The 27,176-nt window shown below is 54.0% G+C and overlaps 1 protein-coding gene across 9 annotated transcripts in view; it reads left to right on the top strand.

Annotated features, from left to right (window-relative positions):
- RIMBP2 (RIMS binding protein 2) overlaps positions 1-27,176 on the top strand; it is a 124,403-nt gene that overhangs the window by 29,167 nt on the left and 68,060 nt on the right. For 7 of the 9 annotated variants that reach the window (XM_074321025.1, XM_074321028.1, XM_074321032.1 and 4 more), the window contains exon 2: positions 6,730-6,860. The gene's annotated coding sequence lies outside the window, so the exon portion shown is untranslated. Of the gene's footprint in view, positions 1-3,241; positions 3,511-6,729; positions 6,861-21,537; positions 21,558-27,176 lie in introns of those variants that run through there. The other 2 variants (XM_074321027.1, XM_074321029.1) reach the window with 2 other exon arrangements.

Genomic DNA, 27,176 nt, shown 5'->3' with positions numbered 1-27,176 from the left:
CTTTCTTCGTGGCTGGATTGGCCGAGGTGGAGAGTAACGTAGTGGGGAATCCAGTGTGTGCCTGGTGCCGTGTGTGGAAGGGAGATGTAATCAGTCAAGGCTTTGGGGACCGTCACAAGGTGCCCTCAGGGCCATGGGTCCCGGGACAGAGACGGGATGCTGAGGGCGCCTTGCTCACCGGGCGCTCCAGAGTGACCTGGTGTCTTCCGGGCTCAGGTTGTTTCGCGGACTTCTCCCTGGACAGGCAGCCTGAGCACTCGTGGGAGGGCTTATCTTGGCCTGCAGTTTTCCCTTGCTCGTGTTCTGCCTGTCGCTCATGGCAGGTGTCACTGCAGACAGTTTGGAGCACCTTCTGTGAGCCAGGCATCATCTGAGGACGGGGTACGGCAGTGACAGTCGTCCCAACTCACCCTCGGAGAGAGTGCATCCTGCCTGGGCCCGTGGGCACGAGGGGAACGCACCGACGCCAGTGGTGCAGCAGCTTGTCGTGTGCCAAAGAGCAGCAGTGAAAGGGGTGCGGTGCTTTTGGGGCTGCTTTACAAAAGTAATAGACTTTTAAGCGAAGAGTGCCGTTAGGTTCACGGCCCCGTCGATGAGAACGTGCGGTTGCCCCATTCCCCCTCCCGTTCCCTGACCCCACAGCTCCCGTAACTCACCGTGAGTCAGTGTGGGGCACTTGTCACTGTGGGTGGTGTGTGTTCTCTGGGTTTGGACACGTGTACAAGGACATGTATCCACCATTATGGTGTCACACAGAGTAGTTTCACTGCCCTAAACGTCCTCTGAGCTCCACTCACTCCTCCCACCCTCCCCAACCCCTGATGACCACTGACCTTTTCACTGTCCCCATAATCCTGCCTTTTGCAGAATGTCATGGAGTTGGAATCACAGTGTGCGGCCTTCTCAGATTGGCTTCTCTCACTTAGTAACGTGCATTCCAGCTTTCTCCATGTCTCTTCATGGCTTGAAAGCTTGTTTCATCCTAGTGCTGAATGATGTTAGCATTCCCTTGTCTGGACAGCCCACAGTTGGTTTATCCATCGCCCGTCAGAGGACGCCGTGGTTGCTGGTGAGGGTGCTGCTAGCCGATGCCAGCCCGTGGATAGTCCCAACAGGGCAGCTTTAATGTGTGGGTCCGGGGAGGCCCTGGGACGTCAGGAGGCTGAGGCACTGGGGTGTCTCCGCTTTTGGACATGACTGACTCACAGGTTATCCCCAAGTGTCATCTGTAGCGAGTAGATACTGGGTACGTCTGTACCAAGGCAGTGGGGTGGGGCTCAGGGGGCGTAGTAACCTGTGTCATTAACTTTGGTTACTGCCAAAGCTGATTTTCTCTACTATCCATCCAGGGCCAAAATATTGACCAAATTGACCAAGGACTTTAAGGAAATCTTAATTAAAGTTAACAGAGCTGACATGAGCCAGCTTGTGGCAGCTCACAGTCTTTCTTCCCTTTCTCGCGAGCGGCACACTGAGTGACCCCAGTGTAGGTCTCAAGGTGGCCGGGCAGACAGCCACAGGGCAGTGGGCACGGCTCGCTCAGGGACGTTCCCACTGAGCTGCCGGGGGCCAGGCCTTCTGCCACCCGGCCATTCGTCAGGACTGGTTCTGCTCACGTCCTGGGACGCCTCCTCCCCTAGCAAACAGTGCGGGGATGACAATGACAGACCTCCATCTTCATTAGTTTCAGGGTTCTTCACATGGGGCCCGAAGCTTCTACTCTGATTGTGTCACTCTCATTGTGTTACCCCACAGAACAGTCGTGTTGTGCTACTTTCGCTTTAGTGGGACCACTTCTTGAACTCTCTCATTTTATAACGTATTACACCAAAATACTGTGGTTGCTCCAGGGTCATATGCCGTTTTAGTCGTTCATTCTTTTATTCAACAAGTGCTTATTGAGCATTTACTATGTTCCAGGTATTGGTGGGGAGTAAGGTGAACAAGGGCTGTACTTCTAATGGCACATCTAAAAATGTTTGTTGGGGGTGGTGGGGAGTAGATGCTGTGAGCTGTGGGTGGCGGGAGAGGCCTCTAGGCAGACGGCGAGGTGATGAGGACAGGAGGGCCTGGGCTGGTGAACAGGTGAAGAGTCACTTCAGCAGGACATGTCAGCGAGCCATCCGGTGTCCGCGTGGCACGGAACTGTTTATTTCTGCCACTGTGGACGCTTTCCCACTCTGCTCCCTCAGCCTGGTCGTGGAGTGAGGACACAGACCAGAGGTACAGCTGACACTCCACAGCCACAGAGCAGGAGTGGGACAGAGACCTGTCATTGTCAGCTGCTGACCCTTGAGGGCTCTTTGTTACTGCGGCGTAACCTGGCCCATCCTGACGGATACGTATTTCAGGGCCACACTGAAGTTGAAGACTTCACTCATTTGGTTTCAACAGCTCTTTGAATAGTTACTGTGGCCGGGCGTTCTGTGGGGCGCTTAGGGTGCTGCACAGAACAGGGTCGGCATGGTCTGGATGCTCACGGAGCTTTCGGTCTTGGGGGACAGAGGTAAGTGGGGCACGGGCCCGCCTGGGAGTGGGTTTTCACAGCCGTCACCAGCATCCTGTGTGGTACGAGCAGAGAACATGGTCTGTGGGCTGCCTTTGGGGTGGGTTGTGCCAACTGGAGAACAACAGGAAAAATAGGTCAGGATTCACTGGAAAGGGCTGTTCTGAGGGCTGAGGCCCAGCTCCGTGGGGAAGGAGGGGAGTAGAGAAGGGGCTCGTAGAGGGCGTGGGAGGGGGGAGGCTTCATGTGGCTGAAACAGAGAAATCCGGTTTCGAATCCTCAAGGACAAGTGACCAGGAGGCCCGAGCATGGCAGGAACGGAGTGGAGATGGAGTGTGTTCTCTGGGGACCAGAGGACTTTGGCTTCGCCACCTGATTTGGTTCTTTTCAGCCCTAAGTGTCAGGCCATTCTCTGGATCCTGTGACTTCTTAATTAATGCCATCACCTGGGGGTGCTGGAGACCCCGCTGCTGACAAAGCATGAACCACGTACACCGGTGATGCTGGCTTCCCTGTCCTGCAGTTTTCTTGCTGATTCTCAAGCATTTCCATCTTCTGTGTCCCCGGTGCTCACACTTTCTTCAACAGATCAGGGAGCACTTCCTGCCTCCCTCCTTCTTCTCCCGGCCGTAATTCCCACAAGGATGTGAGTGGGGTGGTGAGATTCAGAGGGTGAGAGCATGGCTGAGGAAGAGGAGGCAGCACCTTGTAACACTGCGCATTGTCCAAACACAGGTTTCACCAGTGGCTCTGGAGCCGTGTCCCTTATCTGCGTGACTCGTGATGACAGCTGTGCCATGGGCCGAGCAGTTCCCGTTTGGGGATTGAATTACCATCCTATTCAGCCGACACAAAGCAGTTCCTGGCCAGCTGGGCCCATCCATGAATAAGTAAACAGTCTTCCCGAAGCCCTGCACGGGCCTCTGGTGGGGATAGAAGGCTGGTGCTGTGTGAGTGGCCCGGGCTGGCCCTCTGATCCACCAGAATGCCCATCCCAGCAGCTTGTAAGTACCCGCTGTGGAGCTGGGGACAGTCTGCGGGTCAGGGAGATGCGGCCGAGGCAGACAGGCTGGGAAGCCGACCTCTAGGTGCCACTGGCTCAAGGGGGGACCGAGAGACAGCACGCTTTGTTCGGCAGCCGTGGAGTTTGCGAGCAGTCCTGGCATCACAGCCTGTGGGTCTCGGTCGTTCTGCAGTCACTGTGGCTGCCCAGGCCAGTGCGCTTAGGAAGGGTCCTTGGCACCGAGGGCCGTTCACAGGGTAGGCTGTGCGTAGGGCACCCACAGTACGAAGTCGCTCGAGACGAAAGGCCACAGGTTAACCTGCACACAGGCAGGGGGTGCAGCCCAGCACTTGTCCTCTGCGTCGTACCCCTCGGGAAGGCTCTGTCCCGAGTGAAACAGTCTGGCCGCACTCGGTTGGCATCCCAGAAAGAACTGCTGCTAAAGCAGCACGGCTTCAGAGTCGTGATGTCTCCAGTGGAAGGTTTTACTCTTTGCTTCATGTTCGATTTGGGGCAGCATTTGCCAATTCTGTAAGCCTGGTCAGTGAGGCCATGTTTAACGTCACGAAGGTTTTCAATGAATAGAATTAGATGCTGACGGTAATTGTAGCATTTTTGTTTCCTCCAAGTCTGATATTGGTGGAGATAATACACATGACGATGTCAGGAGACTCATGCTGGCTCTGAGACCAGTGGGTTCTTTCTCATTTTTCCTGTGTGGGGAGAATCTTGTAGGGAATAGTTAGGTGGAGTCTATTCCTGCCTGATCCTGAGTAGCAAGGACTGGCTGTCCCCTCGGGCAGAAGAATTAATTTTGTGCGCGGTGGTGAACCTGCTTGCAGGGCAGCGCAGGTGGGCAGTGCTCTGTGGCTTGGCATTTGGTGGCTGCATATAAAATGGACATCACTAAATCATTGCTTGCTGCCAGGTCTACCCAAACAGCTCCGTGAATTGACCCTTCGTCTGAAGTGATAGCTGAGCCCCACATTCAGATCTACTGCGGTGTCATGAGAGTCGGTTACGCACGACCCCGCAAGGGCCTCGTCTCTCTGGACCCCTTTTGAATTAGTAAGAGTCACCCCGCATGTGTCACCATATAGAGTAGTTTTCCATGCTTTATAATCATTAACAAGCTCTCCAGGCAGCCTGGTGGGGTGGAAAGCTCTGAGGCCCGCTTAGCCCCGTCTGTGAGTGGCCAGGGACGGGGCCCAGAGCCCAGGGCGGAAGATGCTTGAAGAAGGACAGACTCAGAGCCGGAAAGACGAGGGGAACAAAAGGTGAATTTCCTCGTTTTGTGCAGCCAGCAGCGCAATCGCTGAATGCATCGAGAGGCTGGGAAGGAGGTCCCACCTGAAATGTTTCTCACAGAATAGAGAAATACTTGCATAACTAGTAAGTTATCATGGTTTTCTGTGTTCTTACTTTTATGGCACCCTTAACTGTTTGTCTGAGAGGACAGGATTCCTTAGAAGGACAGTGTCAACACACAGGCAGTGCTTCTGCTGGGCTGGATTCTTCTGGAAGTCTCTCTGCTTCAGTTCACTTTCCATTCGGCCCATCTGCTGTGTGTAGAGACCTCTCCATGCTTTTCTTCGCTTCCAGCAGTCACTCCCACATATCCAGCTGGACCGATGGGGTCACAGCAGGGTTTTAGGAGGTGTATAGATTAAAAAAATGATGTTATTTGATAGCTGTTTGTTTCATGTAATTTAGGGGAAAGAAGCGTATTGAGTAAGTTAGTGTGACCGGATAAGCTTCCCTTTGACACTTCGGGGAGTTTCCAAAGTAGACATAAGCCTTTTGAGCCCCAACTCTGTTTTTAAGTTGAAAGCACGTACACACAATGAAAAAATCAACAGTGTAATAAAACCCGCCGTCTCTTGTCTTCTGTCCACTGTCCCTTTAACTCACTTGTAAGCGTTCTAGAGGTTTCTTCTCTAAATTGCCTCAGTAATCCTAAGCGACATGCCTGCCCTGCTCTTTCTGACTTACCAGTGTCCTAAGTCGAGAACAGCCCTTCCTGTTACGTCGATGGGGCTGTCAAGCGGGGCTGTCTGGTACGGGGCGTGCCCACCTGCCTGCGTGTGCGTGGCGCCTGGGCAGGGGTCTCTCCGACCGACTCCGCTGTTTCAGCAGGAGCTTCGCTGCGGCGAGCTCCCCCTGCCTCCTTGGGGTCCTGCGCCCTGTCACGAACTGTCAGGAAATAAACCCCGATCTCCTGTCTAGACATCTTCCCCTCACATCACCTTTGCACATCGTTCTAAATCTTATTAAAGTCTAGCTTGAATTAAAATTGTGTGCGGAGGCTCTGGCCTCCTGTCAGACTGTGTGTCCTGGAAGCACTCGCTCTCGTTTCTGTGTGGCTCCAGCCACTGCCAGGACCTTTGCAGGACTCAGCAAACGTTCGCTGTATTGAAATAAGGTGGATTCTGGTCCTGCAGACCGTTCCTGAACTCCACGTTTCACGCTGATTCCTCATGTGCTGTTTGCTCTTCCACTAGCCCCTGTTGCCTCCGTGGACACGGGCGCTCCGGTGAAAAATCTAGCGTTTCCACTCGCCATCTGATTCTGTGATTCCAAGAGGTTTCACAACATTTCATTAACAATAAGAGAGAAATAAAAGTACTTCTGATATCTTGATGGTTTATGTCAACTTGAAGTTCTCCTGAAATATGGGAGTTTCTGTTTTAAATGTTTGCTGGCAAGATGGGGATTTCCTGAGAGTTGGCACCTGCGGCACGCTGCTCCGTGTTCGGTTGCTTTCACCTGTGGTAACACGTCTCGCGGTGCCCTGGCCGGCAGCCATGTTTATGCAGCTAAGGTTGCGTACAGAGCAAGCTGGGTGTTGACTAGTGGCTGCCGTTCTGTCCCTCGTTCTCATCAGCCAGGCCATGTTGCAGACATACAAAGAGAGGTCATGAGCCCTCTCTGCAGTTTCTCCTGGGACATTAAGGGACACAGAATTCTACTCGCAGAGTCAGGAGAGCTTTGTGTCGGGTGTGTGTGCGTCTGTGCTTTGTTCTACACCAGGAAGTTTGGTTGGAGGGAAAGAGCCGTCGGGCTGGGACCATGACGTAAGTGACAGCTCTGTCACTCAGCCCCCAGTGCTGTGAGCTGGAACATGGTAGCATAGTCCCTGTGGAGGAAGGTGAGAGGGGCAGAAAAGCCAACTTTACAGGCTGCGTTTTTGTAACTGAAGATCGTGTGCTTCCTCCTACAGTTTAGAAACGACCCATCACACCTGAAGCCTGTGGGTCCAGAAGGCACATTTGGCAGATCCAACATTTGGCAGACCCACCTGGGAGTTTCCCCTTCCTGTCCTGTGACCAGGAACTCAGCCGTGGAACTTAGGTAAGTTCTTTCTTCCTTCCGTCCATTCCGTCACTGTTTAATGGTCTGTTCAAGACCTGTTGCTCAAGTGCCAACTGTATGTCAGTTAGTTGGGGGGACAGCCCGGTGGCCAAAGCAGGTGCTGTCTGTACTCTCATGGAGACAGCAGTGCTGTGGGGCAAAGCAGTGCAAAGGCCCCGAGGCAGGACGGAGTGTGATGCATGAAAAGTGGTTGTCTGGCCACAGGCGTGGGGCGGTGGGTGGGCTGCACGTGTAGGACCTCACAGGCTGTGCTAGCATCTCGATTTTAAATCTTAAGAGCCAAGGCCAGCCAGTAGTGACAGGTTTTAGGTATGCGAGTGACATGATCAGATTTGCCTTCTAAAATGATCACACTGAATTCTGAGTGGAGATAGAGGCACATGTGGCAGCGAGGAGAGTGGGGGCCACTGTGTCCAGATGAGTCACAGAGGTGGCTGGGGCAGGCTGTTAGTGACGGAAGAGGGGCCATCGGAGAGATTCCAGATGAACTAGGGCCGTTGGACCTGTCAGTCATCGTGGGAACTGGGGTGGGAGATGGTGACGAGAGATGACAAGCGTGGCTTTCAGATTCGGCGAGGACGATATAGTGCACGGGGGCGCCAGTTCCTGTGACAGGAAAGGTTGAACGAGAATCTGATTTGGGAGAAGATTTCGATTCAGATTTGCACAGAAACTGTTTTGAGAAACGTGTGTAGGTACAGAGTCCAGGAGAGAAATCCAGGCGGGGCACTCGCTCGTCCCTTTCCGCGGCGTTTGGTCTGAGGCGCCTGTGGGGCGTTCGTTCTCTCAGCCCGTGGTAGGTCCTTACCAATGGTAGGTGGTAAGGACCGTAGCCGCTTCTTTCTGCCTGGCAGGGGGCTGGCCAGGCACTGGTTGTCAAAATCATCATTTAATTAGTAAAGGCAGGCTCCTTGCAGGGGGGACATGCCTGGAAAATATTCCCAAACCCTTTATTTTTGATCATTATCGATATCATAGTAGCAGTTTCTCCAGTGGATGTCATTTATGAGCAGATGTTTATTTACGTGCTCTCAACACGTGTTGTGAGGGACACTTGTGAACTGGGTGGATCTCAGCGAGCGATGCTGGTAGTTATTTGCATGTAACTTTCCCCAGTTCATTCACTCTACACGGCCGGGGGAGACAGCAGGCAACATTCTCTGGGGGTAACAGGCAGGTTATTTCCAGAGCAGGTTATGGATGCTTCTTATTTCCCTCGTTCTGGGGTTGAAAGCTGCTGAGACGAGGGCTCGGCCTGTGTGCGAATCTTTCCGATCTGGAACGTGCTGATCTTTTTTTTTTTTTTTTTTTTTTTGGTGATAGCTTGTTGGCTGCTTGCAATTGCAGACGCATCTTTAAGTTACTGCATTTGAATGTAGCTCTTGCTCTCACTTTGGAAGGGAGTGGTGGTGTTTGGGTTATTTCACCATGAAGGAAAAGCAATTAGAAAACAGATCCTCACGACCTACAGACACGGATCCCGGCCAGCGAGTCACAGACTCAGAGTTGGCTCTCTGAGAGGCCCTTCAGCCTGGAGAAGCTAAAACTGCCTCCGACACAGCCCCACTCACGGTCATGGAGGTTGGAGCTCACGGAGGATGACATTTTATCCCCAGATCTGTAATGACCACTGTTCTCAGTGTGGTCGTCTCCATCCAAGCAGGCTCTGGAGCCCTCTGTGCACATAAGACAGTGAGCTGTTTATCCATAGAGCTGAGCCGGAGGTGTGTCATCGGCAGCTGCTGCTCAGAGGTCGTGGGAACATCTTTAAAGTATTTTCCTCATCAGACCTCGAGGGCAGCTGACGCTCAGCGAAGTCACATGTCACAGAGGTGTGTCAGGTAGAAAGTTAGCGTGCGCTGTGTGGCTTTCCTCTTTCTGACCTCACTGGCTGCTAACCCCGGTCACTGCTCACATTTTGGTGTTTCCTCTCAGAATTTCCAGACCTTTCCCGTGTGTGTGCAAACGCACATGCAACACGGTTTTGCTGTGTTAGGAAGCAGATGCACATCCAGAAATGGGGTGTGTGCGTGTGTGTGCGTACACGTGCTCTCTGTCTGTGTCCGGGCACGTGCAGACGCTGTGCGAGAGCGTTTCAAATTCATTTTTCATTACTCTGGCAGTAAATTGATATTAGGCTGGTGCAAAAGTAATTGCGGTTTAAAATGTTAAAAATAATTGCAATTACTTTGGCACCAACTTAATATATTCTATTTGTAAAACCTCAAGTGTCTTTGAGTCTCTTCTCTCCACCAGCTGAGCAGCGCCATCAGTTTGGTCTTTGTGGAGCTTTCTCCGCATATTTGTGTGGGCGCCTGCATGTGCGTGTAGGTCGTCTGACATCCTGACTCAGGCCATTACGGGTGCTCAGTCAATATTTGCTGGTGCCAGGAATCGTTGGACTGGAAGGAAGGGGACCTCCCAGTATCCGGGAGCGTGGGCCATACCATCTGCTCTTTCGGTCCCCTCTTCTATAAGTCGTGCGCCCCCGCCCTGGGGTTGGCAGGCAGGAAGTGTTCACTCAGTGTCCTGAGCTCCTGGAGCTGAGATGCTTACATCCACGCCATGAGCAGGCTCGCAGAGGGAGAGGGTGTATCTTCTCAGTCTCTGTTTTCTGAGTTTCTGTCAGCCTGCTGAAGGCATTGCCTTCATCCACCAACTAATCCAGAATTTCCAGAGTGTTCTACAGGTAACAAAAGAGAGAGACACAGGCAACAAAACCCAGATATGGTCATGTTTGCTGGAGAAAATTAGAACTATTAGAAACAGTTATAACGAACACACTAACCAATGGAGTCAGGCTAGTGATACGAGTTTCCTTTCTCGGTATCTTTATATCCATGGAACACACACACGCTTGTCTAGGAAAAGGGCGAGGTTAGTAGTTGGTACCCAGACGTGACAGAACTTGTGATGTCTGGGGAACCCCAGCCCCAGTGACCTCGGAGCTTGCCCGGTGAGCTGCAGGCAGCGCTGTGGTCTGGGACCAAACCCTAGACGGTGGTCAGCCCCTCCCGGGCTCCAGGCTCCCTTCTGGTCGGGGCCTCAGGACACACTGTCCCGGCCTAACAGTGTTTGTGCAGAAATGTCTAGTGACAGTGGCTCTTAATGTCATTACCTTTCACGACTAAAGTGATTATGTATTTTAAGTTGCCTTTTTTAAAGCAGACAAGTCAGGCTGGAACGGGCTCTGTGGGTGCCGATTGCAGGCGCGCAGCCGTTGGTGCTGTCCTGGGCCTGTCGGGAAACACACGGGTGCTGGCCGGTTGTCCCTGCTGCAGGCTGGTGCGCAGTGACGCTCGTGTGCAGCCGGCCAGATGGAGGCAGGGAGAGGGCCGGTGAGTTTGGCAGTGGCTGTGGAGGTGCCGTGAAGCTCCGACCTCAGCGCTGCCACGAGGGTCTCGAGAACACCTGCTTCACCTTGGTCTCTGGGCGAAGCCGTTGGCTTTTGCTCCTTTTGCTCTGTGGGGTAGGCGCCCGAGGCTGCTGGTACGGCTGTATTCTAGAAAGGTCTCTGGGCTTGTGGTGCCCTGTGCCAGCGTCGTGTGAGGGCTCTCTAGCTTGCCCGTGACAGAAAACCAGCTCAAACCAGCTCATGCAGAACGGGGAGGGAGTTCACTGACTGGTGTCGCTGCAGAGTCACTGGCTTCAGGAAGGGCTTGATCCAGGAGCTCAGCCGATGTTTGGGAATCCCAGTCACGTTCCTCTGTGTTGGCTTCCGTTTTCGCCCGAGGGCCTTAATCATGCAATTAGAGTTCACGGGCCTGGTGCTGTTTCCCCGTTGTCTCGACACACCTACAGTTAGGCTCAACTAAGGCAGGCAGAGCTCTGCACTCTCACTGCGTGGGCTCCACACCTTTCACGCATGGAAAGGCGCCACTCAGAGTCTGCACCTCACGCTCACCTTTCAGAAGCCCTGCTTCCTGAAGCCTTGTGGTCAGGGTCAGGGGTTCTCAGTGTCATCTAAGGTTATTGCTTCCCAGGAGGTTGGTGTAAAGGGCACACTCAGGGTGCCCCCCTGGGAGAGCACTGCCCCCCCCCCCGCGAGAGCACCACACGTGCCCCCCACCCCCCACGCGCTGGGCACTCGCCGGCCTCTCTCCAGCGGACCTCAGGCTGCTGCTTGCAGGGGCCCTGCCTCGCCACCCCCCCCCACTCGCAGGTGTCCTTGTGCTCACTGGCTGTACAGGGGGGCCCACCTGGCTCACTTAGAGGTCTGCTCGGGGCTGAATTGTGTCCCCACAAAGGGCTGGAGTCCTAACCCCAGGACCTCAGAAGGTGACTGTATTTGGAGACAGGGGCTTTCCAGAAGCAGCCAAGTTAAAACGAGGTCGTGAGGGTGGGTCCTTGTCCAATATGACTGGTGTCCCTATGAAAAGGGGGAAATGTGGGCCCAGAGCTGGCCATGCACCAGGGAGAACGCATGTGAAGCTGGAGGCAGAGATGGGGGGCCACGGGGGTGACCCACGAGTGGAGGGATGCCAGGGATGGGGCTGCAAGCCGCAGAAGCCGGGGAGGGGCCTGGAAGGGCTGCTCTCACGTCCCTTCACAGCCTGCTGCTGCAGGATCCAGGGGCCCTCCCTTTCATTTTCCCTGATGAGTCACTGAGTCGTGGGCACATCCCAGTGAATCGCTGCCATGAGTGGGGTCATCAGCGCCTGCAGGAGCCTGTGGGGTGACAGTGCCGACCCGTGGGGACCGTGTTGACTCGTGGGCACAGAGGCCAATGACAGGGGGCTTTGTGCAGGGCCACCTCTTTCCCGACGCTGTCCAGTCAGTCACTGTGTCCAGCCAGGGCTTGTCCGTGTCACCAGTTAGTAACCAGGCAACAGAGCTTGTGCCGCTGGCAGACGCTATCTTCCAGCCGCCTGTGCAGGTGGAAGGCTTTGAATGCGGAGAGATTGATAAGGAACGTCACCACAGGTGGAGCTTAATTTTTAACCTGTGGCCTTGGACTGTGTCTGGTTCCCTTGACGACGTGGCTTTGTTAGATTAGGGATGCGTGCTAATCAGTCGCTAAGGAAAGAAGTACTCACGCGTTTCCCGTCTCACATGAAGATGTCCCAGGCCCCTTAATCCAGAACTGTGGCGTTCTAAACTCTGAGTCATTTTCCTCAATTTACTGTAGGCAGCTGAGATGCGTGAGCACTGCTCTGTAATCTGGGGGCGTTAGGTTCCTGTGCCTTTGGAGGGTCTGTTTCCCCAGGAACTCGGATGCCAACAGCGACACGGTCCCTGCAGGTGGCTTTGCTTCAGCCGGGACGAGATGGGGAACTGACACTCCTGGTCGTGACCACTGGTTCTGTGACGTGGTTACCACAGTTGATGGTACTTCAGGCCACCTGCAGCCTCGCTTGTCTGTCTGCTGGGGTCTGCATGCTCCCTGGGACGTACCTTCGTGAGCGCCCACACTTGGCCTTGTTTATTCAGCTTCCCAGAGAGACCTAGGACGTCTCTCTGACAGGAGTGAGAGCTGTGCGGGCTGAATGAAGGCCTGCGTGGATACATGAGTGAATGAATACTAATCTGTTGGAAAAATACCTTTTTTTCCCAGTTTTGCCAATTTGGTGCCATAATTTGAAGGTAACTTCCCACAAAGTAATTAAAAAACAAAGCAAACAAACAGAAAAACACAGAAACTTCATTAACAAGAAGCTGTTAACTTCTGGCTTTTAGACAAAGACCCATCACCTCTGGTGAAAGTCTGGGGTGGAGGTTCAACCGTGGGTGAGCTCTCTCTCTCTCTCTCTCTCTCTCTCTCTCTCTCTCTCTCGCTCTCTCTCGCTCTCTCTCGCTCTCTCTCTCTCACACACACACCCTCCCTCCCTCTGTTTCCCAAAGGGCCGTGTCTTGCATTATTAGCAAGATCACTAAACAGTTGGATGTGACTAAAGCATCGCTTCTCCATCCTTTCGGGAGCTGTCTTCCATTGCTATGAGCTGCTGGAGTTTTCAAGGTCATTTACATGACAAAGCTACAAACCCAATTGTCATCTCAGCGCTTTGGAAGGAAGCATTTTGCCTGAACTTCTTTCTGCAGTTCCGTCAGCCTCTGGGAAGTTTGTTCAGATGTGGCCACACATTATGAAAAGCTGCAAAGCCCCCGGGGACGGGAAGTACCAGGTACAAAGGACTCAAGGTGTTGAGGTGGTAGAGGGGCGCCCTCCCCACCCCAAGCAGATCCGACCAGGACATTGTAGGGGACGGGGCGACCTAGGAATGAGGCCCACCTGCTCTGTGTCTTTACCGAGAGGAGATCGCAGGTGGCTCGAGTTGCTGGTCACTGTGCCTGGAAACCGGCCCTGCTTTGGGGAGACCATCCTACCCTCATGAGATCTGTAACTTGGGAAGCGCCGTACCCATTTCAGTTATGATGCTTTTGTTAGAAATGATAGAAAACCCATTCAAATTGGCTTAAATAAGAAAGACTGTTTTGGAGGGGCTGAAGGGAGGGACGCTGAGATGTAATACATCCGTGAGATCAGCGATACATCCAGCTGGTTTCCCTCTTTCCTTCTGTCTTCTGAAGTGTGGGCTTTGCTCTGAGACTTACTTTCTCAGTACAAGAGTTGCGAGGTGGTAGCTAAAATGGGTTTTTTGTCCCCTCGGAACATACATTCCAATCCTAACCCCTCGTACCTGTGAGTACACCTGTATTCAAACAGAGTCCTTGCTGACACAGAGACGTAGGTTAAGACGGGGCCTCCTGGATGGGGGTGGGTCCTAAATGCAGTGCCTGACATCCTGAGGAGAAGCGTGTGAGGACAGACACAGCACCTTTCTCTGTTTGAATGGCTGGTACGGAGAAGGGGGACTTGGGGTTCAGAGGATGGTGTCTTGTTACTGAGCAGGAGACTGTCTGACTTAAAGCAGGGTGATCACTGTGGGCAGGGCTTCAGGCATGGCTGGGTCTAGAGGCTGAAGTGAGGTCATCAGGACGTAGTCTCTTTCCGTTTCTCCACCCGCCTTTCTCCTGGGCCAGCGTTTCTCAGAGGCTCTCTCCATGTGGTGGCCAGCAGCTCGAGGCGAGCCTTCTCTTCCTAGTAACTTGGGGGGCGGGGAGTGGGGCGAAGGAAGGCTGTTGCTCCTTCCTGGCAGTTGAGCAGAAGCCCCCAGATTGTCTCTGATGGGACCAACTTGGCAGTCAACCTGAGACATTGTTCCTTGAACCACTATTTGGCTGAGGACAGATGGCACTTGGTCGGGGATGGGTCATGTGCCCTCTCTGGATTGAACAGGAGAGCAGTCATTTCCCAGACGGAAATTGGGGTGCTAGAACTGGAAGGGTGGGGGTGGACACCTGGGAGTTTGAGACTGCCTTCATCTCAAGTCAGGGGTGACAGCAAGGCTCGCGTGCAGACGGAAGTGGGCGTGAGCACGGCTAACGGAGTTCAGTGACCTGGCAGTTAGGGTCCCTCTCCAGACTGCACACCGAAGTGAGTTCCATGGGGAGTAAGGGTCTCATGGCACTAAAACTTCAACCTGCGAAAAGGCTGGCGGGGTCACAGGGACTTCTTTTCCTCAGAGGGAAATGGGTGCTGCAGAGTTTTGTAATGGTGGGCTCAGCGCCGTCACCTGGCCTTCTGCAGACGGAGGGCAGGGGGTGCACAGCATCCAGCTTCCAGAAGCTTCTGGAGAGGTGAGTGGTAGTCCTAGGGAAGGGTTGCAGCCGGGGCGGTTGTGGAGGGCCGTCGAGGAGCCCTGTGGAGGCGAGCTCGGGGATGGGGGAATCTAAGGAGGCCCGCGGGTTGGTGAGTTTTGGGTAAGGGGGGGGGCGACAGTATTTCCGGTGGGAGATGCCCCTGCAGACGTCAGAAGGCTGGGGGTGTTCACAGGCGTGTCTGACCCGTCCTGGCTTGCCCGCAACTTTACCAGCCTTAGCACTGAAAGTGTCACACACAGGGACCGCCTCCGTGAGTCCCAGGCAAAGCAGGATGGTGGGTCACCCTGGTTCATGGGTGGGGGCCCGGCTTGGCTGGAGTGCCTGGTGTTGTCAGGGTGCTGGGTGGTACTGCACCCACTGTCAGTTGGGTGCTGAGGTCACCAGGAATTCTTGCCTGTGTCGGGGAGCAGGGAGGCACAGGCTCCCGCTGGACAGAGGAGCTTCGTGTGCGGGAGAGAACTCCCTTCGTGCCTAAATGAGTGGTTTGCACTGGGGGCTGTTTCGGCTCATTGCAGCAGAAAGCAACACAGAACAGGACAAAGAGGGACGTGCTAGAGAATAGTTGGTTACGGAGATCACGTGACAGCACTGGGGTCGGGGCAGTTGCCCTGCCAGCACCGTCCTGCGAGGGCTTGCGTGTGTCACTGCTGGCTGGCAAGCTGGACTTTCAGTTACTGGGTAGCGAGTCCAATCTCCACACAGTCTCCACTTTCTCAGACAGGGCTTAGGACACAAGGCCCGTCTCCCGAGCACTGAAGCCAGGACGCTCGGTACAGCGGACCAAGGGGATGAATTTCAGGAGGCATTGCTGATGCTATGACTGCAGGTCCCCCCGGATGTTGTGGGGGCCAGAGAAGACTTGTAGTTGTGTTTGGGACACCAGCTTAACTGGAGCGTGTACTGACATGTCCTGTGAGCTCCAGCCACTGTGTCGTCACTTTGTTGAGACAGGTGACAGAGCAGTATGGTTATGTCAGGTGACAAAATGAACATGCTTTGGAGTATGTGTCCTGTGTGCTTCAGGTAAATCCCGTCCCATCGTATCTGAACGGCTGCCTTCCAGTCTCCTGCAGGCCTTCTGATTCTGAAAACAAGGCCTCAGGTTGGTGATGACACCTTCGTCACCTCGCCAACCAGAGCCTGTCCCCGGTAGCTCACCTGTGACCGATAGGTCTTGGGCACAGTGACTGGGGCAGACAGTGGGTTTAGCTAAGGTCTAATAATGGCCATTGTTTCTTGCATTTATTTTTATGGTTACAACTGAGAGTAAGCCATCGTGGTTCTCCATTTCAGTGTAATGATACCAAGTCTCCTTGAAAGTAAGTTTATTTGAGAAAGACTTAAAATAAAGTGGATTGATTTAAATAAAAAAATCTTTTCAGATGAACAGTAGGCAGCATGTGGATAAGGCACAGATAGCGGAGGAGAGCCTGCCTCCCTGACGGTTGGGAAACACTGGCGTGGAGCTCAGAGCATGAGACGGGACCAGAGGCTGGAGGGGGTGTGGAAGGAGGGCTTCCTGGAGGAGGTGGACGTGAAGATGGGACAGGGTTGGAATGGTGGGCTGGAAAGGAGGAGAGACATTTCTGACTGGGAACGGGCGTCAGGGGTGCAAAGGTTTGGGAACAGAAATGTGCTGGGACGTTCTGAGGATGAGCTCAGGCTGCTGGGAGGAGGGCGGAGGAACTAGCAGGAATGTGCTTGTGTGGGGGGCGTGGGCAGCTGCCACCGTCGGGGGTGAGATTACTGGGGGGACATCACTGCCCTGCCCGACTCTTGTCCATCTTAACTTGCGAGTTTCCCGCGGGGCCAAAGCGATGAATTGTGTGCGGACCTGCCAGAGCCAGTCTGTTGTGTGTTTCCTGGCTGATCACTGAAAGTGCTTGTGGTCTTTAAATCCCTACCTTCAGAAGTACTTTTAAGCCACTAAAACACACTTGGGAAGATTGAGCTAATCGATAACAGAAAAACAATTAGCCGCTGTGACACTCTCCACCCGGTCCATTTCCTCTTGGTTTCATTGACGCGTGTTTTACGGTCTCAGGGGTTGCAAACTCAGACGCCTACGGGTGGGTTGAGTAATGCACTGAGTGAATCAGGCCAAATGTGAGAATTGGTACAAATGCAGGGCTGCAGGGCGTGGTGGGCTGCGGCCGCGGCAGCCTCCCTACAACTCTGCGGGCCTGGTGTTGCTACACCCAAAACTGGGGACCACGTCCAGATGACAGCCACAGTGCGAGACAGCGTGGGCAGGCAGGTCTCCCAGCACAGGAAGGAGAAGCAGAGCTCAGCCTGTCCTGACCAGGGGGACCCAGACAGAGAGGCCAGCTTGGGGCGGAGCCAGCTGTGTCCTCTCCTCCAGCTTTTCATGAGACCTTGCGCCAGGGCCTGGCCACCCTTTACTGCTTTCTGTCCTCCCCTCTGCCCCGAGGCTCCTGCCTGCCCACTCACCCCCAGCCGCATTGGTAGGCTTTTTGCAACATCTTTACAGGCACTGCACCTGCCTGAGTGCAGCAGGGACACGCCAGTTTGCAGTCTCTTTCCTGGTGGGATTCATTTAGGACACGCGCAGGTTTCCGTTTATGGCCTGCGGTGACTGCGTCTGCCTCTTGGCTCTGAGCTGCTTCTTGTGCTGCTGGCAGCCTGCGCTCCTGCTAAAGAGCTGCGCCGTCCCTCCCGCCCCCGGCTCCCGCCGCCGCCTCTGACTCAACCCCAGGTCGCCTGCTCTGCTTCCCAACAGTGGGATGCAGGCTTAGCCACCACTTGGCCCGGAGACAAGAACAGTTTGGTGGGTTCTCTGCTTCCGGTGGTTGCTTGGTCCTGGGTATGAGCAGGTGGGCACACGGGACCCTGCTCCCTCTGGAGGATGCAGCTCCCCACTGCTCAGGACAGGGGTGCCCAGAGCCACATGGTGGGCGGGCTGCTCGGGCTCTGAGGGTTGTGCCATCCTGCCAGGACCTCAGACGGGCATGGGAGCCACAGTTCAGAGCAATTCTCAAACTGAGTGGAGCTGCTGCTTTTATAGGTGACACTGTGTCCTGAACACGAACCGGCCCTTCCTCTTCCCTTCCCTTCTCTGTTTCCCTGCCTCCCTCCCTTCCTTCCCTTGTTTGTCTTAGCTTTGGTCCTGTGGTTTCAAACTATGCATTAGACGATGCAGGAAGGCCAAAGAGATGTCCCCTCACCTCCAGGATAAAATTTAAAGTTCCCCATTGTCTGCAGGCCCCGTGGGACTGTTCCTCCTGGACCTGGCCTGCCCCCCACCTGCTGTCCCCCCGCCACACGCCCGGGCTGTCCTCCAGCGGATCAGGTTCCTCCCCACGTCGGTGTCTTTGCATGTGGGTTTCTTCTGTCTGAAATGCTCTCCCTCCGCACACAGCCGTGGGGCTTACTCCCCCGTTCTCACTCGGTCCTGACTCAGACTCCGGGGAAAGCATGTCTGTGGGGAGAAAACCCCTCACAACTCTGCTTGGTAGTGTTTGCCCGTTTCCTGCTGTGATACATCCGCTGGGATTGTTTCCAAGTTACGGGTGATACCACCGAGCGTGGATCCGGGCAGGGGTGCAGCGCGGCCCCCCAGCCCGTGTGGGCCTGGCTCCCGCTCCCCACTGCTCGCCCCAGCCTACCCAGTGCCTCTGGTCCTCTTCACACTGTCTCCGGCGCCCAGCACGACCTGCACGTCACAGCACTTTGCTGTGGGTCTCCTGCCGTGAGAACGGGCTCTGTGTGCCTCGCGCGTTGCTGCTCCCGCTGCCTAGAACAGCCCTGACCGTCGCCGGCGCCCTACGGCAGGCCTCCCCGGCGTGGCGGATAGCTGTTAGGGGTGCGTGCACACAGTGTGGCACCGTCTGCGGCAGCAGAAGTAACCCTGGGACGTCTGGCACTTCCAGTGACGGGGCCTTGGCTTTCCCCTGATCGGCATGTCAGTGCCGGGGAGGGTGCTGTACAGCTGAGATCTAGTCCTGTGTCATCTCACGTTGCAGTGAGGGGCATCCCCGCGTCAGGGGCTGGCTTCTTGCTCAAGCCGTGTGTCCCTCCCAGGTTGGCAGGACTCTGGGCTCACTGCTGTTCCTCAGGGACCCAGGCTGGTTTGGTCACCACCCCTGGCACCAGCCACCAAGTCTTCCTGCCTCGAAAGTGGCACCGGCTGCTTCTGCTCTCAGCTCATTGGTCAGAACTGGTCACAGGATCCCGCCCACCGCAGGGGTGCAGGGAGTTCTCAGGAGGAAGATGTGATGGTGCAGGCGGTGTCCTGGGGATAGCGCTGGAGGCCCAGCTGTAGTGGGGCTGCGGTGGCTCCCAGGTGCCCTCTGTGCTGCCCAGGAGGAGGGTCGCAGACACCGCCCCGCTGACCCGTGTGCTTCTGCACAGGCTCGTGCAGCTTATGGAGTCTCTTTCTCTGCCTGTGTAGCCGAGACCCTCAGTGTGAACTGAGAGGGCCACACGCAGAAAAGCACACTCCCTGTGGAACAGCGCGAGCTGTGTGTCACGCGCACACACTTGGAATGTTATTTGTATAAAGACTGAAATGACAGCATAACAGTTTCTTTGAAAGTAAATAGCTTGGTCCCGAATCCCCCCATTTCTTTGGAAGCAGAACAGGATGGGTACTGGACTGTCTAGTGAGGGTTTTCTTAAACTGCCTGGGGAAGAGGGGCTCGTCCCTTGTTGTCGGTGTTTTGGAGGGTGCGGCTCAGCCACGTGGAGGGAAGCGAGGGGTGTGACGGCCTCCTGGCCACCCGGCAGGCAGGCCTCTCCCTGGTTTACAAAATTCTGCATCTTGCATTTGCTTTCCTCCAACCTGAAACAGGTGGTATGTATGACGAGATATTTTCATCCAGTTGAGGGGTATTTTCTCTCATTTTGATGACTTCTTGTCTGCTGGTTGTTTAACTAGAACCCTCTTGAAGGAGGAAAATGACAGCTTGCCTTCTCACAGGAGCGTCACCCTCATGGCGACGAGCTGGCGACGGGCTCGCTGCCATTTCCACCCCTTCAGAAAGGGCAGCCCGTTCTCCTTTCCTCCTGAATCTCACCCCATGCCTGCGGAGACGTGGGCCCAGGCTGGAGAGAGAGCCCAGAGGGAGGGGGCGCGGGGGCGACTGCACAAGAAGGGGACTCTCTGATCTGAACAGTTGGCCCCGAGTCCTGGAACAGCCCCAGCCAGGGCTTGGCAGCGTCTCAGTGCTGCGTGTATCTGCTTGTGCCTCTGGCCTGCTCTCTGGGGACCAGAAACAGGCACCTGTCCCCTGCCGGCATGAGCCCGCCTCCTCCCTGCCCCACTGCAGAGCCAGGTCCCAGGCTGCGAGAAGAGTGGGGAGCCCAGGGTGAAAACACTCGTCTGAGACGCATTCTGATGTCTGAGCGGATCTAGATCCCGAGAACCACTGGCTGACTGATGTGCTTCCCCTAGCTCTCGGGGGACAGCACGCACGCACACACACACACACACATGCACACACTCACACGCGTGCTCACACGCACACACGCACGCACAGAGCTGTCTGTCAAAGTATTGTACCAGTAATAATCGAGAACGTTTTAAATAAATGTTCTGATCTACCCCGAATCAATAACTGAGTTGTTTTCTCCCTTCCCTGTGCTCTGTGAGCCTTATACGCACGTGCACGCCTGTGTGCTTCCTGCTGGATTCCTAGGTGGGGGCACCTGTCTCTCCCCTCCGGCTGTGTGGGAGGCCCTGGGCTCCTTATGGGCTGGCACAGCCGCGTGCGGCCGAGCAGTGTGGGGAGAAGCACGTCTCGGCCGTGGACTGTGGGATGTCTCACCACTTGTGGTCACAGCCTTCCCGCTGTCACGCCCACACCAGCTTCTCCCTCGTCCCGGGTGTCCCCAGGTTCCCAGACTAAGCCCTTCGGGCCACTCACTTCACATGTGAAACATGACTGCAGATGACTTTTCTCCCAGATGGCACTTTTTTGTCAGTCTCTGCAACATGGCTGCTCCAGGCCCCACCAGGCAGCGGCTCCCCGTGTCCCCCCAGCTTTGTGCTTCTTGCCTCTGCAGCAGTGCCCAGCACGTAGCAGGTGCGCTACAAGTATTTGCTGGTTGTCGACTGTTCTGCCTCCTTAAAGCCAGCTGCTATTAACCATTACTGTGCCCATGTCACTGCTGTCATTACTTTTATTATGTGACTCGGGTTGATTTTTCCTAGTACAGTTGACCCTTGAACAGTGCAGGGGTTGGGGGCGCCAACCCCCCACACAGTCGAAAATCCACGTATACGTTTTGACTCCCCCAGATGTAACTACTAATGGCCACCTGCTGGCCAGAGGCCTTACCGGACGCATAAATAGTTGGTTAACACATGTCTGGTATGTTACATGTATTCTGTACTGTATTCTCTGTACGCGAGAGAAAAGAAAACATTCAGGAAATCATTCGGAAGAGAAAATACAGCACTGTATGTATTTACTGCAAACATCTGTTGTTCGGGGTCAAGTGCATTTACCTAAACCCTTCCGTAGACCTTTAAACGCCCAGGCTCAGCGTCTGTGCCCAGGTTACAGACTGAAGTCTTGTCCTCGCTGGGGAGGAAGAGCAGCTGTCGGTTCTGTGGCTGGGCCCCGGCTTGCTCAGGAGAGTCGGGGGGACGCAGGGAGCTTTGGGGGCACGTGACTAAGGAGAGAGAGCCCTGGGGGCCCTTGGTCAGGTGGCCAGCGGGAGGTGCTTTGCTCTCCCCTGGAAGGCTCCCTCCAATGGTCTCGTTAGGCGTCGGCTCCTGCCCTTTAGGTTGGGATCAGGGTCACTGAGCCTCACCAGCGACCGGGGAGGGACCGGAGGAGGCTGACCAAGTGTCCGGAGGGTCCGCGTGTTCTAGGCCTCCGCGCCTGACTGCCCAGGAGGCTTCCAGACCTTCCTCACTTGTGCTGACGTGAGGGAGATTGTACTCATGGAACTAAGGACACAACACACAGGGACACCTGCCCAAGCAGCTGTGTGCGGTCACCGAGGAAGGAGGTGGCAGAGGTGTCCCATCGTTAATCGGAGGCTCAGGTGTGGAGACCGGCTGTTTGAGGAGGGGGTATTGACCCCAGGAGTTTCCGTGGTTTTCTCGTTGCGTGACGCCTCCTGTCCAGAAAGTTTTTATACCTCAGCAAACACCTGTTTGGCACGCGCGTGATTCTGCCCAGCTCACCCGGCTGCAGGAAAGAGCTTGCCAAGTAGTGTGTTTATACAAGACGTGGCTGTGTGGTGGGACCTGGGAGGCTGTAGACAGGGTCCAGAGCAACGTCTTCGGCTCTGAGTGCCCGGGAGGCAGCACGTATGGAGTCGCACCAGGGCTTGTTAGGGGGACAGGTCCCCTGGGTGCAGTGGCTGCTGTGGGAGCTGCAGAGTTGTCTCCTTTGCTTCTGAGTTTCCCAGCAAGTGTGTGTGTGTGTGTGTGAGGGGGGGGGGATAGGGGGTGAGGGGAGGGGCGCGTCCTCTGCGACTGGGCTGAAGGAATTAGGATCCAGGGCTGAGTGTCTGCTCACAAGTTTCCTGCTGCCTGGGACGGGCCCCGGTCGGCATGGGAACCATGACACCTGTGGCCATGCTGAAGCCGACTTGGGCAGCAATGCCAGTGAGCCAAGCCCGGCCATCAGATTTGGGCTCCTGGAAAGTTACTGTTTAGAGGTGCAGGTGTTTGAGGAGCTGGAGCCCGGGACAGCAGCGCTCTGGAGAGGCAGTTCTCCGGCTTCTGTGCCCCCCCCCCCCCCCCGACATCTCCCGGCTTCCCCCCCTGCAGGCTGGCTGGTGAACTCTGCTTGGGACGCGAGGCCCGGCCATGCAGTCTGCACCTTCTCGCTTATGACAGGTGGCCCGGGGCAGCTTCTGATGCTTCACTCACGTGTGAGGGCAGCCGGCTTGACGTTAGATGGCAAATCACTGGAAACCTTTTGGGGGGAACACGACAATCTGATGGTTCCGTGACAGCACTTCTTAGTTTTGTTCTGTGACGTGTGGCAGGTGATGGTGACACAAGGGCTCCGAGGCACAGATGAGGGAGACTGAGCCTTATTTGAAGGACATGGGTGTATCGCTAGGGGTTGAGTCAGGAGACAGAGACCACGCAAGTATTTCAACAGAACAGGCAGCCGGGTATTAAACATCTAAGTGGCTGGCACCCTGAGGCTGGGGTATTAGGGCTGGGACCCAGAGCCCTGAGGGAATTGCTGCCCTGGAACGATGTGCCCCTTTCAGTTAAGTGCCCGTGCAGGGACCACAGTGACAGGAAGCCTGAGGGGACACCTCTCCCTCCTCCTTCCTGTCCCCCTAGTGGCCCCTGCTGACAGTGGGATGGGGATGGGGGGAGAGTTGAATGAGAGACAGCGTCCCCCCAGAGAAGACCAGCTGCACATGAGTGGCCGTCACAGTGACATTGTGAACCCTAATTCATGACAACAGAAACACACTTTATCAGCAGTGACAGATTTGTTGTGGGACAAGGGCACTTCCTTACAACGACACCGCGTGTATCAGCCCCCACGGCCGAACACCTCACTCAGGTCTACAAACTTGTTTGTATGTTTTTAAATCACCGTTGTTTCTCATGAATCTACGGGATAATTGTATGATACATTCTTACAAAATTTTCAACAGTTTAAATATTTTGAAAGTTCCCTTTGTTATAAAGAATTCTGGCTTTCCCAGACTGTAGCATTTTGTGTTTCTGACTTTCCCAAAGCGAACCACTGTTCTGTCGGCAAGTGGAATCTGGACACAGTTCTGTGTATTCACTTTTCCCTTTTCTTTTAGTCCCTTTACCTCTCAGGGTATTTTCTGGTCTCTCCTGCCGTGTATACGCGCCCGTACCCAGCTACCCACGTTATAGGTGTGGGTAGTTCCGGCTTTCACAGTTTCTGTTGGTGAAGATTCCACTGCGTGGTTCTCATTCAGAGCAGATATTTGACAAGATGCTGGACAGAAAGGACATTGTCTCCAGTGCACGTTTTCAGATTTGTATTACTCTCTGTTGACAGCAAAAGCAGTGTATTTAAAAGGTCATCCAGTGTGGAAGTACCTTGGTTCCTCCCCCTTTTCCAGTAAAATTGGAGTGTTGTGTGGCTACAACTCGGAAATAAGTGGTTCCTGTTTATTTCATTACCTGTTATTTTTATATTGGCTTTTGTGCTGCTGTGTGAACAAACATCGTGGAGAAGGCGGCTTGTTTCCCTGCTTCTCAGCCCTTAGCCTGTAATGGAGATTCAGCCACCAGAGTGCAGATGGATGCCACCGGGCGATTAAAAATACTCAGCAAAAACCTGCTTTTCAAACAGAACCGCTCGAAGCTGGGAAGCAGAATGAGACACAGTGCTGTGGGCTCTGCTCCCCTTCTCGGCTCCTTTCCAGAGTCCAAGGGGCCCAGGAACTCAGGGCGTCCCTGCGGGTGCCGTGACAGCCACCTGTGTCCCCCTCTCTGCAGTGGGCCTGGCTGTTGAGGGGGCCTCTGTGAGCTGGCCGTTTATGGTGACGGCTCAAAACGAGCCAGACGGTCATGACGTTTTGCCAGATGTGGAGTGTTATTTGTGGGGCTCAGCCAGCCCCCCGCCTCTGGGTTGTGGCCCTGGCTTCTGGGTGAGCAGCCTTGTGTCTTTGCTGGTTTATATAGAAATCCGTCCAAGGTCAGAGTCATAAAAACATCACAAAAATGCCTCCTGTAAATCAGAGGTGAGGCTGCTTCTCCTCACCTCTGCCCCGCTACCCCGAGATAGGTCCTTTGTTAAATTTTAAGACATTTAAACATTTTCTAGGAAATAGAGATACTTACACTTTTGTCAGTTGCCCCTTCATGTATTTTGCCGTAATGTAATCGCACCTCTGCCCTCAGACGCAACGCAGCGGCGAGTGCCCAGCTGCACTTAGGACCCAGGTCAGGGAGCGTGCGTCAGTGAAACCCTACTGGCCCTTAGTTTGTCCAACAGCTGCCATGGCCAGAGGCTGAAAGGGGCTTATGGAGGTGTTTTTCCTGCTCGCCTTTCATGCAGAATAGGAGCGGTCAGCAGACGTGGTTTCCTGGTTTGTCCTAACTGAGGCAGGAGTTCGCAGGGGGAGCCAGTGCAGGGCAGCGGGTAGATGCCACCTGCCTGGGTTCACGTCCCAGCCTGTGACCTTGGGCAAGCCGTTCAACACATGTCTCCTCAGTTGTCTTTACACAAAGTGGAGGCAATGGTGGCACCGACTTTATATTCATGGTGAGCCTTGAATGAATTAATATTTATAAAGTGTTCAGAACAGCGCATGGTAAATGAATGTAAACATTCCCATGAATAAAGTAAATCTTTAGGAATTCTGTCTGACAGTGCCCTCACCGGTGTCTCTCATTTTCAGTTTTACTCTTAAGCCTCCTGAATCCTGAGAGCGAGGGTAACCGGGTCACGTAGGGGGACCGTGTGTTATATCCGTTTCCACAACCAGAAACATGAGGTTTCACGTTCGCTTACAGCCTTCCCCTCCCAGGTGGTTTCTGATCTCAGGAGAGTCACTAAAGACACTTGAATGATGGGACAGAATGGTAGCATTTTTCTGAGCACTTGCCATGGGCCAGGCATTGTAGCCAGCACTTAATCTGAAGTATGTCATTTGTGCCCAAAAGGCCTACGAGGTGCTGAGAACTGAGGAAACCAGAGCTCACGGGAGTTGTGACTGACCTGAGACCACACAGGTCGCGAGAGGTGCAACGCGGTTTGGAAGCGGGTCTGTATCTGCTCCCAGACTCCCTGTCCTTGGTAATTACATGTGTTTCCCCTTTTTGTCTCCATTAAACTCTGCTTCCCGAGATCAGTGGGGTAACAGACTGTCACTGGTTCCCACACTGAACTTGGGACACAGCTGGCCCACAGGAACTGTTTGCTGGGTGTGTCCCTCCCTGGCACGTTCGCTGTGACCTCAGAAGTCCAGAGTCCCTAAGTCCCACATGTTGCCAGTACCCTTAGGTTCCCCCACTGACTGAGTGAACCCAAGTACAGTTTCCTCGCAGCTTCCTAACCCTGGGCAGAGTTTGGGAAGGACACATTGCAGCTCAGGTCCCAAAACTACCACTTGGTAGCTCTGTGACCTGGGTCAAGTTATCAAATGCCTAACATTAAAATTCCACATATTGAATTTGGGATAATAATTTTACTGTAAATGTTAAAGAGAAAATGTAACTGTCACGCAGCAGCCAGCACGCAGGCATTCAAAGAGCATTAAGTATTGTAACACTACTGTTACTTACAGCCTGTCAGTGCCTCTTTGGTGTGGAGCTGGCCACACATCTGTTCTCCTTTATGTCTCTGTGTTTCCCCCAAATCGGAGTTGCTTTGTACCATTTACGGAGCCGTAACCGCTGCCACAGGATGGAGTGGGGTTGGCCTTCTTCTAATCAGCACCTTGGACAGGGCACAGAGGTTCAGCCGTGCTGGGGTCACCGTCACGTTTCTGATCAGTTTCAGCCATCAGTGCAGACACAAGCCAATGTGATACCTTTTAATTGCTGATTTGTCTACTGATTTTTATATTAAACTGACAGAATCAACAAGGCGGTTCGTTATGAAAATACGACCTTGCTGTATTAATTCCTTGTGTCAGGATAAATGATGTCGGTTTCCTTATCAGCTCCCTGGCAGCTTTTAAGATGTCGTATTTCAGTAGCGTAGTATTTTGGAAAAGAATGCTTAGTGTCCTATTTTTTGAAAATAATGCTCTAATGGTTTAGCCATTACCTTCACTGCTGTTATTTCCCATTACATTTTGGACACAAATCTTGTCCTAACTTTGGAAAGAAGAGATAATTTGTGTCAGCAGTAGCTTTGCCTATGTAAATGCCACAAAGAATGTATTTTTAACGGAGCCCGTGTACACTGCCCGCTCCTCGTCCCCCCAGCCAGCAAAACGTGTTTCAGAGATGCAGGCTTCGTGCGTTCCCCACTAGAACATACGGGTCGGTTGGTGGGGTTTCATTTATTACACGAGAAGCGCTCTTACTGATCTCATGCCACTGCCACGCAGAGCAGCGAGCCATGGACACGCCGTGTAGGCGTAGAAGCCGCGGTCAGCACAGCAGCCCGTGTCCCGTGCAACCTGTGTCTCGGAAACGCCTTTCACGGCAGTTTAACGGTTCACGCAGTTCCTGTGGGATCGAAACGACTCACTTCTGTCAGTTGGAACCTTTTCTTTTAAGCTTGTAATTTATAGTTGCTGCTAACATTGAGTGAAACTGCTAGGTCATTCGGTATGTGGGGTTTTAATGGATGAATAAAATCCTGTCAGGTAAGTGGATTTCGTGGGGAAGAATTGCCTGTAAGTGGGACTCTTACTGGAAGCGTGCCCCAGGTCTCTGCAACCCTGGTGACCCATTGCTGTGCTCACATGTTCAGTCCCTGCTCGGTTTTCTCTGGTCCCATCTTCCTGTACCACATTTATGAATTCCCTTTTGTCAGGAATACATACTTCTGTGAATTGGACATGAACAGCTGATCACTGGGCCTGCCGTCTGTCGTTCACTGTTGGACTAGCAGCCTTTGCCAAAGCAATAAAAGAAGAAAAAACAAACATAGAAACAAAATTATCGTTGTTTGCATTCTATTAGTTTTTAAATAACAAACTAAGAAAAACTTGTTTATTTTTTTATTTAGCACGTCTCATGTAATAACC

Source organism: Rhinolophus sinicus, linkage group LG16 (assembly GCF_036562045.2).
Source record: "Rhinolophus sinicus isolate RSC01 linkage group LG16, ASM3656204v1, whole genome shotgun sequence".
Lineage (NCBI taxonomy): Eukaryota > Metazoa > Chordata > Mammalia > Chiroptera > Rhinolophidae > Rhinolophus > Rhinolophus sinicus.
The sequence above is the reverse complement of the archived record's forward strand: the minus strand, read 5'-3'. Positions and strand labels throughout refer to the sequence as shown.